The 17016-nt window shown below is 35.1% G+C and overlaps 1 protein-coding gene and 1 long non-coding RNA gene across 4 annotated transcripts in view; one reads left to right on the plus strand and one right to left on the minus strand.

Annotated features, from left to right (window-relative positions):
• Positions 1 to 17016, plus strand: part of LOC133531143 (nephrin) — a 430180-nt gene that overhangs the window by 94040 nt on the left and 319124 nt on the right. The window lies entirely within an intron of this gene.
• Positions 13961 to 16180, minus strand: LOC133531099 (uncharacterized). Its single transcript, XR_009801450.1, has 2 exons — positions 15464 to 16180; positions 13961 to 14372 (listed from the first exon to the last, which is right to left on the minus strand). It is a non-coding gene; the product is annotated as an uncharacterized LOC133531099 (long non-coding RNA).

Here is a 17016-nt window from a genome sequence, read left to right on the forward strand (position 1 = left end):
CAGTGATCGGAACTATGGGAGTAAAACTTTAAGAAAACTTATCAAGCGGACGTAAAAAGAGTGCTTATAGCCTTAAACATATTCGAATATCTATGAATGTAAATATTTTTATGGCTGTAAGTACTATACTATTCCTATCCCTATGGACATGAATATTTTTAGGGCTGTATGCACTATTTTATGTCCGCTTAACAAGTTTTGTTAAAGATTTACTCCCATAGTTCCGATGATAGTTATCTGGTTTTTAGCCACTTTTAAGGAGAACTGAGTAAGCGTAGCTAGAGACTTGGACACAGAATGCATTTACATTCTGGGTACGATCGGTAGAAAACTATTTTTTTATGTTTCAACAAATGATAATAAAATAATCCTTCTCGGAATCATTATTATCTTAACTTGAGTAATGGCGTCAGCAAAAAATTGAGCAAACGACATCTGTTTTACGGCCCTATTCGAAGAATTAAATACGGAAAAGATAAGATAACGATAAGTTCTGGTTTAGATAAGTTCTCATTTAGATATCGTTTGTATGTCGTATAATTGACAGAAGCAGCACGATTCGGGCAACCCATGTCACTTTCACGTTAGAAATATCGTAGATAGATCTTATTGAGATCACAGCAGAATCGAAATAAACGTCAATTTTGAGATATCGTTTAGTTATCGATCTTTTCTCTTTCCAAGATGTTAAGCATCTCTTAATCATTCTTCGAATCGGGCCCTTAGATAGCATTTTAAATTATGAATTTATGATAGTGTTATTTTCGGTACCAAGAACAGTAGCCTTACCACGAGTTTGACATTGACATAAAATAAATATTCGCTAGCGTGTGCGTTTTACTTTCTATGCATCTCGCTCGTATTAGCATAGTGCGAGCGAGATGTATAGAAAGTAAGACTTGCGAATATGTCAGTGTCACACTCGTGGTAAGAAATATAAGTACTATGTATCCATATTCATATTCATATTCATATTTATTATTAATAATGTACACATACATTACATGTCAAAATTACAATTTACTTAGTTAATACCAACATCTAGATAATAATATAAAAATATTCACATAATGCGTTCAATAAAGTTACAAATTATTAAAAATTATAATATTTTATCATATTCTACATTTGCAATATTTCATCCATGTCATAAAAGGCGTTGTCAATTAGCCATTATTTTAATAATGTTATTTAAGAGTAATGTTTTTAATATTTCTTTAAAAACCTGTTTACTACCGGACTGCTCTATTATTAGGCTTAGTTTGTTAAAAATCTTCGGTATAATGTATTAACGAGTTCTTTGGACAAAGTAGTTATTAGTGCTATATTCTATATATCCATAGGATAAATAAGAAGTACATAGAGTGCTCACTCCATACATCAGTTTTGGTACCAAAACGTATATTATTTTCGTAGTCGACATCCAGCATCGCATAGCGGAACTCTCAGTACTGCTACTCGGCAATAGATGTCGCGGCAAACAAAAAGTCTAATGCTCAACGATATTCCGCTTACATTGTAACTAGAGTAACCGGAACTCAATTTTCAACTCCTACGCTTACTTTGGTTACAATATTAGCTGAAAATCTTTGAGCATTAGACTTTTTGTTTGCCGCGTCATCTATGGTCGAGTAGTAGTACTGAGAGTTCCGCTACTTGACGCTAGATGTAGACTACGAATATAATAGTATTTTTTGTAACAAAACCGTTGTATGGAGTCTTGGTCTTCTTGATTCTCTCTGACATATGTAAGTGCCTAACTGAAATCTTACAAAAACATTTTTCACTGACCATTACCCAAACGAGATGGCGAGACGACCTGGACTCATTTCGTGGCGACTGGCGGGAGCATGCATAAAGCCGTGACGAGTGGCGGAAAACAGGGGAGGCCTTTGCCCAGCAGTGGGACACAATGTAGGCTATAAAAAAAAACCCATTCTAAACAAACACCGTAAAATAAACCAAGTGCCCACACAAAACAGGGGCCTATCTCTGCCCATTTGGAAAGAGTTAGTTTCGGCATAAAAATAAAGGTTTTGCAGAAAACAATCCTTTCTGCTCAGGTGCGTCGTTAAAGTAAACAATGGGCATTAGAAGTAATGTCAGTTACGGATAATATATCTCTGGGTCAAAGAATACGGAGATACTTTTGGGGACTGGAATAAGGAGCTTTTTGTTTTTAGACTAAAGAAAAACTTATCTACGAAGATATGAGTCTACGTATGATAGTCTTCAGGGTTGGTTTGCTACAGATCAATATCTGCAGCAAAACAACTGTATTTCATTTCATCAACGGTGCCAGCTGTGTTTGATTTTTATTTCAGTTCATTTTCGCCGCAAAAAACTTTTGCACTTTACAATAGACAAACTTATAATACGAGGGCTGAGTGATAAGTCTGGTAAAAATTAAACAATTTTTGTTTTTTTGACCAAAGTAAATATATATTTTTCAACGTAGTCTCTATTTAACTCAGAGCACTTATTCCATCGTTTTTCTAGCTTTTCGATTCCCTCCGTATACACGTACCTAGATACCGATATATATGATATATAATAATAAATACTTAAATACATAGAAGACATGACCTTGGAAGAAATATCCGTGTTCATCACACAAATTAATCTCCTTATCAGGGTTTGAACCCGGGACTATCGGCAACATAGGCAGGGTCACTACTCACTAGGCCAGACCGGTCGTCAAAACTTAACCTATTAAAAAAAACGCTTGTATATTCAATATGAGTAACAATCTTTAGGTAAATACAGCTATAGTACTATAGACAAAAGAAAAGCTATCCCCGTACACTAAGATTTACAACCCAATGTTCAACTCTACTAATAATTTTATATTTGCTAATAATCCAATAAAATGTTGCCGACCCCACTCAATAATATTTACTATCAGGGATCGTAAACTGTTGGTCGCCGTGTCCTCCGACCCCCATTTTTATTGGCCCCCGTTTGACCCGCTATCAATAACTTTTTAGAAATATTTCCGATACTTAATTTTTCTTGGGTTCCTTTTCAATTATTATTTATTTACTATTTGTATTGTACACAACGAGTTAAAATTGGAGAGGAGTTCGATTTTATAGTCTGCCAAGGTCTTATTATTTATTATTATTTCTATAGTGATGATACAGGTATGATATGATAGCTCGCGCTGGTTTGTGCGCGCAAAATTTTTGACGACCGATTTGGCCTAGTGGGTAGTGACCCTGCCTACGAAGCTGATGGTCCCGGGATAAAAATCCTGGTAAGGGCATTTATTCGTGTGATGAGCATGGATATTTGTTCCTGAGTCATGGATGTTTTCTATGTATTTAAGTATTTATATACTTATTGTATATATCGTTGTCTAAGTACCCTCAAGTACCCCCAACACAAGCCTTATTGAGCTTACTGTGGGACTTAGTCAATTTGTGTAATAATGTCCTATAATATTTATTTATTTATTATTTATTTAAAATGCATAGCGAGTGATATCATTAGGCATCTCTCTCGCACTTATATAATTATAAGTGTGTCATATCAAGGTCGTGTCAGAACAATAAATATTAAAAAATATATATTTAAAGGCTCCTGTACTGTCCTATAACATATGCATAGAGTCAAACGAAGATAAGTTAGCAGCGATTTTGACAGCCCGGACAGTGCAAGTGTTATTTTAAACGTCAAACTTCTTGAAATTATGACGTTTACTTAACATTTGCACAGGCTGGGCTATCAAAATCGCTGCTAAATTAGTTTGGTCTGACTCTAAATATTTACGCAACTTAACAAAAATATATGCATTCACTATTTCACTTACTCATACAATTGTACTATATCACTATACGATTAATTATCTAGAGTTACAACTGTTACAAGCGCCTTTAGGCTACAGCATCTACTTACTTCCTCTTTCCCATTATCGTAAAAAAGTTCGGTCTTAAACAAAAAAGGTCCAAACACTGACCCCTGCGGAACCCCGTGCGTTCTTATCCCAAAGCTACATCGGTATCGTTATATCAATATTTAAGAAGGGTTAAGGCGTAAGCATAACTTTTCTCATACTATCTTGCAAATTTTATACGGGGCGAGATTACGTCCGCGGATGGTATAACTCAACGAGAGTTTTGGGGATATATTCATGAATAGACTACGCATACGAGTTTATAGTGGGTCTAACACATTTGAGAGAAAAGGCACTTTTGTGGACAACACACAGTAATAGTTAACGACTCTGGTACAAATATATATACCGTTTCTATCATTTGAGTCTCATGCGCCTTCCCTTTTCTTTGCGATGTCTACAGTTCAGTATTTAATTTATTGTCCACGAAAGTTAGTAAAGCTGGTTAAACTTATGCTTATAATGTTATAACAGGCTATCGACCCGATTCGAAGAATAAAGACACGTTTAAGATCTTGGAAAGATGTTTAAAAGATCGATAACTAAACGACATGTCAAAATTGAAGTTTATTACGATTCCGCCGTGACCCCAATCTGTCTACGATATTTCTAACGTCAAAGTGACATTGGTTGCCCGAATCAAGCTGCTTCTGTCAATTATACGACATACAAACGATACCTATATGAGAACTTATCTAAACCAGAACTTATCGTTATAGTATCTCATTCTTCGAATCGGGCCGTAAAATTACATTGGGAGCGATTTTGGAATATATAAGTCGTAATCAGAAAACTACAATATTGTGAACGTTCGGAAATTAATATATTATTATGCAAATAATCCGATTACGTGGTCTTTAAATTCCGCCGAAATACGTATTGCTTGAAAAAATCACTCGTAGGCTATTAATACAATGATCCCCTTTAATGGTCTTATCTGATATTAATAATACTTAATCTTTTTATATTACGTCGGTGGCAAACAAGTATACGGCCTGATGGTAAGCACTATGATATCCTACGGCAGCCTGATGGTAATACTTAAAGGAATGTGGAAATAATAACAAAAAATACTCAATGTATACTTATTTCGATTTAAATGACAGGTTATGAATTATATCTGGTTTACTTATGGATCTGAGGGCCTACCGCGAACCACGATCGACGTGTTCTGTCGCACTTGTAAATCGTACGTAAGTGTGACAGGGAGGCAACACGTCGAACGTGGTTCTCGGTAGGCCCTCTGATCTGTCAGTGTTAAAAGTGACATTTTTTCAACCAAAAACGTTACTTTTGACACTGACAGATTAGGGCGAATCCAGATCTAATTAATAACCTGTTTTTAAAATCGAATACACCTGTAAGTTATAAATCGCATTATCCATGATCAAAATAGCATACTTTAATCACATGCCTTGTTAGAACATTTCTACGCTTTCACATAAATTGCGGAACATGTGTCTATTTAAAAATATGTCTGTGCTCAAGCGCTGTAAAGCTGAAAAAGTGCCTTTGTTTACAAGCACTGAAATTGGAACTGAACAAGATCTAGATCTCACTGAGACTGGAAATCCTGAAGAATGCTTTTATACGGCGTAAATTCTTCGGTCAGATATTTATGAAGTTTGAAACTTGAGATCTTGAATTAAGTTGAGCAAAGTTTCTTTGTGGTTTTTTGCAGTTGGTTTATCTTACAAATATTTTATTGAAGACGTTGAGATAGTCGCTTTTAGATATATCGGAGCGGACGTGGTACTTATAAATATCTGAACATTGCTTTATTGACAATGCCATACCGAGCGTTAGCGAAGATCTCTGTTTCAGCTTGGCAAAAATGCTTTCATATGCCGCATCTTCTCGTCTGCAGGTTGCAATTCTAAACCGATTTTCGTGAAGTTTGTGAGCAGTTTCGGTAGTTAGATAGAATTTTGTGAGCAGGTTCGTTAGTTACGTATAATTTTGTGAGTAGGTTCGGTAGTTACATATAATTTTGAGCACGTTCGGTAGTTAGATAGAATTTTGTGAGCAGGTTCGGTAGTTAGATAGAATTTTGTAAGCAGTTTCGGTAGTTCGATATCATTGTGTGAGCAGGTTTGGTAGTTAGATAGAATTTTGTGAGCAGGTTCGATAGTTACATAGAATTTTGTGAGCAGGTTTGTTAGTTACATATAATTTTGTGAGTAGGTTCGATAGTTACATATAATTATGAGCACGTTCGGTAGTTAGATATAATTTTGTGAGCAGGTTTGGTAGTTAGATATAACTTTGTGAGCAGGTTCGGTAGTTAGATATAACTTTGTGAGCAGTTTCGGTAGTTAGGTATAACTCTGTGAGCAGGTTCGGTAGTTAGATATAACTTTGGGAGCAGGTTCGGTAGTTAGATATAACTTTGTGAGCAGTTTCGGTAGTTAGATATAATTTTGTGAGCAGGTTTGGTAGTTAGATATAGCTTTGTGAGCCGGTTCGGTAGTTAGATAGAATTTTGTGAGTATGTTCAGTACTTAGACAGAATTATGTGCACAGGTTCGGTAGCTAGATAGAATTTTACTCACTTTTTATTTAAAAAGTTCAAAATGGCGGAAATGGGCATAAAGAACTTAGCGCCAGAAGGATCTATTGCAATTAAGACTATTTAATTATGAGTTCGCTGTATGTGTTCGCGATGATGGCTCAAAGAAGTAAGTATTTTTACATTTTTCAAGCTTATCTTAAGGTCTACAGAGAGTTGTACAGTATTGAATTAGGCCGATTATCAATAATCGGCTTGATTCGAACTTTAAAACGATTAATATTAGGTCTAGATACGATATGGATCGGACATGTCAGTGATGTTTTTGTTGGGAGAAACGTCTTAATCGTCTAGATATTTGACGACCGTTTTGGCCTAGGGGGTACTAGGGACTCTGCCTACGAAGCTGATGGTCCCGGGTTAGTTAGATATTTGTTCCTGAGTCATAGGTGTTTTCTATGTATTTAAGTATTTATAAATATTTATATATTATATATATCGTTGTCTAAGTACCCTCAACACGAGCTTTATTGAGCTTCCTGTGGGACTTAGTCAATTTTTATTTTGTTTATTTATTTTGCATATTTGTTTTAACTTTTTGGTATATTTTTAAGCAATAAAACTTTTTTATCTCCCATTAGGATCAAAATAGCTCATTTCTGAGTATATTTCTACATTAAAATTTATAATTAAGAAAAAAGTTTACTTGGTGTACGTCTTTAAATAAAATTACCGAAATGATAACACGTTAAGGCAATATTAAATGTTCCAAGCAGCACAAAATTGTGTGAAATACCACTATTCTAAGATTTTATAAACTTTTTACCTTCTTTCAATAAATCAAGGCACAATATTACATATTTATGACATACTGTCGGCCCAACTTTTTGGCATCAAAGTAACTGAAACAAACTAAAATATGTATGAAAAGTCGCTTCGTATTGTTCCGCTGTGCGAAATGGGCAGAAACTGCAAAAATATTCAACAAATTTACAACCAGGGTGAATCGGAGCGCTCAAAGTGAAATAGGTAAATATTACCGGCAGGGCTCGAACTTTAGCTGTTCAACTTCTGTAGCAAAGTTAGGGTATCAATGATCCGCTAGATGGCGCTGTTCCCTCAGAGCTGATGTGTAGATCGCGGTGTTAAGATTTTTCTCGGATTGTATAAGTATTCCGTCATTTTAAACGCCATTAAGATATTATGTGAATCAAACACGGACAATGAATTAAACTAGATAACTATACAGCGTGTATTTTTGATATTAACACATAATCAAAGGGCAGTTAGTTTAGGCTGTAATGAGCACACTTTCATAGGTTTTATAAAAAATGGACGACTTTTATTTTTTCATACAAAATAATTCAGCAAGCAATGTATCACTACTTTGTTTTAACTCAAAACGTCTCATTAATGACGCGGCGACGTCACAACTGTCAAAAGTGATCATGATGTATGATATACATTGCCGCTCGAAAAAAATTCAAAAATTAATTGTGCTCTGGTAGTGAAGACTAAACTAAAAAAATCTTTCAGAATTGTTTTATAGCACTAAAACCTACGTCTAGTTTAAGTTTGAGGTTATATCAAAAATACACACTGTAGAATTTATCGCTGAAATCATTAATTAAGAACTTTTTTAAGTGACTCCTTTAATTATGACATTTGGCCCGATTCGAAGAATGAAACACGATAACGATAATTTCTGGTTTAGATAAGTTCTCATTTAGATATCGTTTGTATGTCTTATAACTGTCAGAAGCAGCTCGATACGGGCAACCAATGTCACTTTGACGTTAGAAATATCGTAGATAGATCTTAATTATTGGGATCACAGCGGAATCGAAATAATCGTCAATTTTGACAAGTCGTTTAGCTATCGATCTTTCCAAGATCTAAACGTCTCTTGATTCTTCTTCGAATCGTAAAAGCTTTTTATAGTAACTGCCAACAAGCGTTTACAATTACTTTAAAAAGCTCGTATCTTTTACATTGCGGGCCGAATTATTTTGTTTGGTTAATATTGTCATTGTATTTTTAAACAAAATGTATCCCAATATACTTCTTAGATCCCATGCTAGCCACCGTTTATATATTCGTATATTATATTTGTCTCTATCTGGATGAATATATTATATATGTCTGGTCTAGTATTTCGTTGCTAGAAATAGTAATACAAAGAAATTAAAGCGATAATTTACTTCGTTTTTTGTCTCATATAAAAGAGGATTTCAACCAACACGGTCAAATGAAAGCCTTAGCCAAGCAAACAAAGCTCAATGACATGTCCTAAAAAAACTATCGACAAAGCTTTAAACAGCCAATTCCTAAAGAACACAGGCTATTTCAAAACTATTCTTGAAGTTTAGTGATGGGATCGTTGTCGATAATAGAGAATTAATTACCGAAAATTTAGGGACCGATTCTTGTCAACTACATTGTTTATTCATTCGTGTACAATTGTACCATAACAGCTAGAGTTGCAGAAATTGGGAGACAACAATTCTTATTCATTGGATTATACATCATCACAGACCTTTGCGTCTATTGAAGACGATTTATGCATTGCTGTTTAGACCACGGATTTGGTGACTGTAGAGGCCGATGCGTGAGCGGCACGACCTCCCTCCATTTTTGATAAAGAAAGCTCATGCCACCTGAGGTTCCAGTCCCGATTTGCTTTCTGCGACACCTGCTATCGAATGTATTAAACCAGGCTTGGTTTCATAGCCTTCTCCCCTCCACAACACTCTTGCCCCATGCATCTCGGTCTTCAGCTAAGCATACATGGTGGTGGGTTCCCAGGCCTGGTGGTCGATTTAAAATGCTCACATGTATAGCTTAATACAGTCTTAAGAGCGCAGTATGGGTTATAGGCAGCTGCCCAGTCTTGCCGCTCTTCTCAAACAGAGACGCTTGCGGTGCCGGTGGCTGCATGGGGCATGTGCAATGGATGGAACTCTCTAGAATACCTCGACGTGTCTTGCTTGGTACAGTTGCGAATGCTATAAGGAACGTTAGATTATACATACATATAAAAACATTTTTGATTAACAACAACATCATATAATACTACTTACAGGCATCTCGCTCACTCTCTTACACTCAGTCATCCAATCGCACTCACAAACAAATCGCATTCTAATATATACATAAAGTATACCTTATAATTAAGCCTAAAGTTAAGAACACGGTCAAAATATGACTTTCTGTTATAGCATTTTTATAATATTTGCTAGTTGGATTGTACTTTCGTAATCAATTAACATTTTAAATATTTCTATATGTACATCTAAAACTATTTATTTTTGGTTCTAAAAATTAAAATTTTGTCTGAAAATGACGTTGAATATGTTTCTAACGGGTTTAATGTTTAATCAAACTATCGATAAGGCCTTAAACAGCCAATCTCTAAAGAACAAGGGCTATTTCAAAACTATTCTACTGAATAACTTGGCGATGTGGGGAAGTTTAGTGATGGGGTCGTTGTCGATAATAGGTAATGAACCGAAATTTTGGACATTTAAGACGGTCCCGTTACAATCATATCACAACGTAAATTTTGTGGTTGAATATTGTACTTTGAAATTTTAAAAATTAATTTTTATATTTGGTAGAGCTTCATTAACATTTTTTTTAAAACGTATATATCTAAGTATTGAAAAGAATCATAACATAAACTTGAAATAAATAATGTGTAAACCCAATATGGGCAAAGAATTAAACCAGATACAGGATTCACCCGTGTAATCATTAACTAAGAAGTTAGTTTTTTAACTTACACTTCATTATGACACCGTAATTATTTTTTGAAAATTTGCCGAGTAGCAATATATGTATAGGTACTGCAAATATTACGAGACAACATGGCATTATAACATACGAGCTTTTTATATTAACTACCACCAAGCGTTGACAGTTCTTTACTTCAAAAAGCTCGTATCTCGTAATTTGTGATGCTTTACATTGCAGGCTGAACTATTTTGTAATATTTTCATTATGTTTCTAAGCAAAATTTATCTCTATATACTTTTAGGTCCTAAGGGTAACCACCGTTTAAATAAGTTTTTGGGAAAAATTACATTTTTGGTAAAAGCTTTTATCGCTGACTGTACTTTTCTTTCCACAAGTAACTAATACTTATCGAGACAATTCTAAAAACCCCAAACACAATTAGGTTACGTTGTTTTATCACAGAGTTCCTATGTCCACCTCCTGTCTCCATCATCAGATCATCTCGATGGTACCATAATATTGCATTGTCACCCGACTTACATATGTATGCAAATTTTCAGCTCAATCGGAAACCGGGAAGTGGGTCAAATTTAACTTGCAAGATTTAATTACAAACAGACAACGGTCAGGTGAAAGTAAATAAAAGCTTGTAATATCCACCCGTATTGAATTTACTCACTGTATATACAATATACTTAATTACCTATTGCCTGCCTGTTGTTACCTATCAATGTACATTTGTAAACAATGTATCCCGAATGTATCACTTTCCCGAATGAAGGTTGAGGGAGGCGATGGCTGAGATACACGTCATACTCGTGAACGGGTGCTGTTTGTGGAGACTGGTCTGTTTAAGCTTACACGGGGTACAGGTTATGTTAAAGTATGTAACTTTACTTTTGAGTGACATTAACGTGAGACACTTCATTCGGTTCTTGTCTGTTTTAATTTTTTTGTCTTTTAATTATTTATATAAGAATTCAAGCCTTGGCGACCCTCTACATCTCTAAGGATAATTTAATATCTTTTTTATATTTTATCTCTGACACTTAGAGACTTATACATCTCTAAAGAATTTTAGTATTTTATGGTTTTATTTTTTTATCATAGTTTTTTTTGTGTAATTTGACATTTAGAGACAGTATACATCTCTAATAAAGTATTTATTATTTCATAGATTCGATATTTGTAATTGTTTTTTTTTTTAAATTTATTGTTTGTAAAAATGGACATGTATTTAAAAGTGCCCCTGTGGCCTATTTGCTGAATAAATGTTTGATATTTGATATTTGATCAATAAATTGTATTGTATCGTATTATACTTTATATTACCCGTTAGAACAATAGCAACCACACATCACTAAACCCCTCTTTATACTCGTAGTGGAAACTTCAGCAAAATAGCCAGCTGTTGGTCTAAACTCGAATACTCCATCTTTTTGTCTCCAACAAGAGGTTTGTTAAAACTTCATTTTGAACGTAACTCTGTATGTCGTTGTTGAACTTTACGACTATGTTTTTAACACGGTTTTTATAGCAGTTTTATAGCTGTGTTCTGTACCCCTAGTGTAAATAAATTCGATTTCGAAACGAGACGTACGCGTTTGCGTTTAGTCTCATTTTGTATTGGATTTAGAAAGAGCGCGCCAAGCGGGACGTTTTGGAAACTCAAAATCCTATACAAAATGAGACTTAACGCAAACGCGTTCGTCACGTTATGATGTCCATTAAATTTACACTAGGGGTACTGTTCAGTTTTAATATGGAATTTAGTGTTTATTTTACTATTTGCAGAGAATCCTTTGCCTTTTCAAGTGCTTTCTTTTCACCTTTTACCACGGGATATTTTTCGATGCACCGTTTAATACGTACCTTTTTGCGGAAGGCAAATCTATTCCCATAACCTTTTTTTTATGATATAGAAGGCAAACGTGCAAGATCGCCTCATGGCGTCATGGCAAGCAATTAACATCGCCCATAGACACCTGCAACACCAGAGGAGTTGCAAGTGCGTTGCTCGTCCTTAAACATGGGAATACGCTCTTTTGTCGTATCGATCCGGAAATACCGCAGGGTAATATATAAATAACTAGTTAAGTGATTTTTAAAACAAAAACTGTTTGGTCAGTCTCATACAAAATACCGTGTGAAATCTTCTATTTAAATTTTCGATATTTCCTCCAAAACTACGCTTATTTCGTCAGAAGATCGGTCCTTTATCGACGACCGGTCTGGCCTAGTGGGTAGTGACCCTGCCTATGAAGCCTATTCGAATCCCGGTAAGGGTATTTATTTTTGTGATGAGCACAGATATTTGTTCCTGAGCCATGGATATTTGTATATTATATATATCGTTGTCTGAGTACCCACAACAAGCCTTCTTGGTTACCGTGGGACTTAGTCAATTTGTGTAAGAATGCCCGTATAATATTAACTTATTTTATTTGTGCCTTCAGCCAACGACCCGTCACTCTCAGCTCTCAGCGGTTAACATGATATCAGTATGAGTACCTAATAATTTTTCGTGGACTTCTAAGAATGGGTAATGATGTTAGTGCGCAATGCGACAGTATCAAATATCAATATCAAGTATCAATAAATAAATGAAGTGAGAAAGATATTTTTGTTGAAGTTTTGGAAAGTTAAGACTTTTTCTTCATCGAAAACTACAAAGATAAATAAATAAGTGTTATAGGTGGAGCGCTGGTGACCTAGCGGCAAGAGCGTGCGACTTGCAATCCTGAGGTCGCGGGTTCAAACCTTGGCTCGTACCAATGAGTTTTTCGGAACTTATGTACGAAATATCATTTGATATTTACCAGTCGCTTTTCGGTGAAGGAAAACATCGTGAGGAAACCAGACTAATCCCAACAAGACCACACGGAAAAAAAAATCTGGTTGTTGTAACGAGAATTCGGTAGACCCTACAATTTTTATCGTACTATATGTGACAACTCTACAAATAGTAAACTCAACTATTCTCTTCTCGTAAAAGTTATATGGTATGGGTAAGTATGTTACATAGTAAGCAGTAGGGCTTAAATTGTTAACAGTGCTGAATGTGTATTGTTGAAATAACTACAGCCTTTTGTATCCGTTACCAAAAATATGTTGTGGTATATACTATATTGCTTGGTAGTAACCACTATGTTACTTTGTAGTATCTACCATGTTACTTGGTAGTAAGCACTATGTTACTTGGTATTAACCACTATGTTACTTTGTAGTATCTACTATGTTACTTTGTAGTATCTACTACGTAACTTTGTAGTATCTACTACGTAACTTTGTAGTATCTACTACGTAACTTTGTAGTATCTACTGTATTACTTATCCCTTGGCATCTGCACAATAAATGAAATGCCTGATTATACTACTTCCCAAAACTGCTGTAAACTGTACTTATTGTTTGAATTAAAAAACAGATACATCTTTTTCGACTTCTATCGAAAACGTTGATTTTTTAAATAAAAACATAAAACCACTTAATAGCACTTTTTCATGGGAAGTAGTAATATCTGGCATTTCATTTATTATATATTGTGCAGAGGCTGGGGACAAGTCGTGTCAGTCGTAAGTTGCAATCAAATTGTGAAATATTATAAGTAGACATAATTATGTACATATATTAATTATTAGGCGTTATAATAAATGCGATGTAGTTCAATATTAACTGTAGACTATTTTCTATACAATATTAATTTTATGTTATGAAAAGCTTAAATAGGTAATTATAATGTAGTCACCTTAACCTATTTCACAATTTGAACAAAACAGGTTCCTAAAGTTGGGAAACGTCTAGTTTAAAAAAAAACTTCAAATGAAATCAATCATTATTTTATATTAATAGGCAACAAAACTGATTGTGAGTCACATTTATAGAAAAAAGGTTTTACATTGTACAGTTGCCATCAAATATATCGGAGCGGCCAAGGTACCCATAAATATCTGGACGTGCACTATATCGCTTTGACAATAAAGACGTTGTTTTGTGATCAACTTGGCCGCTCCGATATATCTGTTGGCGACTGTAATATAATATAACACCTCACTTGTCAACTGTTCGATTTCGTTGGTAAGGTCCTTTACTGGTGGTAGATTAATTGATGTGTTGACGCTACTGTCAGAAGGGGATCCATCTTGACTGCTTTGGAAGTTGGTAATATCCTTTATTGGTGGTACGTTTCTGTGTTTCTCACTCAACACATCGACATTAATGTCCGATTTGCTCCCCTAAAAAAACACAAGTTAATTAGTCCCTTGTATAAAAAACATATTTACATCAACCCTTTCATACCTAACCGTAATGTACCTAGGGAACTCACGGATCTTAGGTCGTTTTGTATAAAGATAGCATTGTTACGTTCATAAAATAATTCCAAGAATCTTTATTTATTTATTTAATCTTTATTACACAATACATGAAGGTACAAATGGCGGACTTAATGCCTTAAGGCATTCTCTACCAGTCAACCAATCTTTGATCTATACTGTTTAAAAAAAATTCACCACTCCACCTCGGAACGTTTTTTTTCCCTTTTAGAAAGCGGAGAAGAAAAACGCATTTTATCCGCATGATGTGGGGAAAGTAAGTTTTGACTTATTTCTTTACATTATCTGGTAGGATGGACTTTAAAGAGATGATTTTGAATTATATAATTTTGAAAGCATGAATTTGGCTTAAATTTTTAATATTTTATAACTTGTATTTTTCGCGGTGGCGCGGTGAAAAATGTTGTATTATATACTCGGCAGTAAAGTTTGTTCCTGAGTTATGGTTGTTTTCTATGTATTTAAGTATTTATTTAGGCATATCTATCTATTATAGATAGATTAATAAGTGCTGGTGGCCTGGCGGTAAGACATCAAACTTTCAATCTGGAGGTCTTGGGTTCAAACCCCGACTCGTACCAATGAGTTTTCATTTGATATTTACCAGTCGCTTTTCAGTGACGGAAAACATCGTGAGGAAACCTGACCTAATCCCAACAAGTCCTAGTTTCCTGTCTGGGTTGGACGATCAGATATCAGTCACTTTCGTAAAAATAATGCCTACACCAATTACTGGGATTAGGTTGCCGAGCGGACCCCAGGCTCAATAGAACTATGGCAAAAGTCCGAGACAAACGCTAATCGGCCTCCGTGGGGTGAGGTAATTCAGATTGGGGCGGGCATAGCATGGCCATTCCGTATAAAATACTATTATTTATTCTGTGCTCTGTGGGACTAGGTCTGTTTGTGTAAGACTGTCCCATAATAATTATTTATTTCAATAATGCAACGTCATATTATTAAATTATCTAAATATTGAAGCAGATAGGTACCTGACTGAGACTAAGAGAGAAATCATCATCATCATCATTTGATATTTGTTTCCAAAGATTTAAGTTGCTTATGAATGTGGCTCTGTCTCCAATTGGTTTAATTAGTTCTTGTATCATTCCTTGATCCAATATGATGTTGAATATTTTGAGGGTGATCTTATTTTCTGTAAATACAAACAAAACTTAACCCTTTCTTTCTTTTAAGCTTTTGGAAAGTACGTGAATATAAATAAGGAAAACTGACACATGTGGACGAAAACTACCCTACCTCTGCAACGGCAACGGTGCCGATGCGGTAGATTTGACAAGGTGCTGGGAATATTACTTACTACCCAGTAGGACTAGTAGGAGGCATATTATAATACCTACTAGCTTTTGCCCACGACTTAATCTACGTGGAATAAGTCATTTCTCATACAAACTTCCACCCCCTTAAATCACGATTTCTGGAATAAAAACTATCCTATTTCCTTCCCCGGGACTCAAACTATCTCCATACCAAATGTCATCTAAATCGGTTCAGCGTTAAAGCGTGAAGTAACAGACAAATAGACACACTGGGCCATATTATAACTTTAAAACACGTTTAGACACGACAACGACAAACAACTGAATCAGAAATATCAGAACTTGCTTGAAAATTATTCACATGTAACTCCAATAGGTACATACAACCTCAATATCGGTTGATTGATTTTTGTTCCGTGTTGGAGTATGTTTGAGATAGATTGTGTTTTTAATGTATTGTCTATGTAGGCATTTTAAAATTAGAATACGGCACAAAAGATTTTTTTTACAGATATCACATTTAAATATAAAAAAAATGGAAACAAGACTTACGTTTGAATATCTCGTAGTATTCTGACAGACCCCACTCATGCAATATTTGCGCGATGTCTTCGTCCATTTTCAGTAAGACACAAGTTTTTCTTTTGTTATTTTCACTGCTAAGTAAATCAATAACTGCCTGTCACTACTTTTGCGCGGGCGACGTAAGTACGATTGGTCACCATCAGCGCCATATTGTTTGAAACCGCCCCGCGCGGCTCCCGCGCCCCTCTGCTCTCCCAGACGCAACGATCCGTATTGTAATATCAACAATAGTATAATAGTATAATGTAACTTACTTTGAGTATTGTTGGTGTAAACATTTAGATACTATTCCTTACAAGCTTTCAAGTTACTAGAATTGAACATTGCCCGTTACAAACGAATTGAAATCGCTACCACATCAAAATAGTTGGTCGTACAATAAAATTAGTAAAGAGAACGTTAAATTAGTTAGCAGAACAAATTTCCGCTTACTACACATTCTTGTAGTATCGTATTTTTATATAGCTGCGACAACGATGGGAATTGTAAAGACGACGATGCTATTGTAACTATCCCTTGAGTATTGTTGATATAACATTTAGATCCTAACCTTTACAAGCTTTCAAGTTACTAGAATTGAACATTGCCCGTTACAAACGAATTGTAAACGCATCAAATCCAATGGTTGGCTGTACAGAAAAAAATGTTAGGAGAACGCAAAATTTGTTACAAGAACAAAT

This window comes from Cydia pomonella, chromosome 24 (genome assembly GCF_033807575.1).
Source record: "Cydia pomonella isolate Wapato2018A chromosome 24, ilCydPomo1, whole genome shotgun sequence".
Lineage (NCBI taxonomy): Eukaryota > Metazoa > Arthropoda > Insecta > Lepidoptera > Tortricidae > Cydia > Cydia pomonella.